This window comes from Phoenix dactylifera, chromosome 13 (genome assembly GCF_051530095.1).
Source record: "Phoenix dactylifera cultivar Ajwa chromosome 13, Ajwa_hap1_PhDact_Kaust_v1.1, whole genome shotgun sequence".
NCBI lineage: Eukaryota > Viridiplantae > Streptophyta > Magnoliopsida > Arecales > Arecaceae > Phoenix > Phoenix dactylifera.
Genome location: NC_143202.1, coordinates 13,200,001 through 13,200,580, shown reverse-complemented (window position 1 = coordinate 13,200,580; position 580 = coordinate 13,200,001).

Sequence of the window (580 nt, the reverse complement as noted above, 5' to 3'; positions counted from 1 at the left end):
CACCGATAGAAATATTTTTCTATCTCTTCTTAGTTGTAGTTAATTAAAAACAAGCGATCTAATTAACCCTAACTACTAAACAACCCAAGACAAGCGCTAAAGGTTTAATCTAGTAGCAGCCTTAAGAATTAGAGAGATCGATGAAACTAAACAACACAAACACAAGCGGTTGCATTTGATTTAGCCGAGTATTCTTCCTAAGATCTGAAAATTTCTAATGCAGCAAATTATTAGATCTTAGTTGCTTCACAGATTAGAGGAATCAAACAATTACGGATTTGATATCTAACCTAGCAGTAGATTGCAACGAATAATAAACTAGTAGGCCTCCTAGTCATTAAACGAAAATAATCATGAAAATATGCACAGAAGGACATTCGACATCAAAGCATGAATTGAACAATGAAAACAAATTCAGATCTCACAGTTTTATTGATTCCGAGGCTTCTGTTTTCTTAGACCAATAAAAGCTTTAGCCACGCAGAGCCATGGATGCAAACTTCCAAGGAGAAAAGAGAAAGAGGAGTCCTCCAAGAGAAAAGAGAAAGAGCCCCCTTTTCAGCCCCCTTTCTTTCACCTT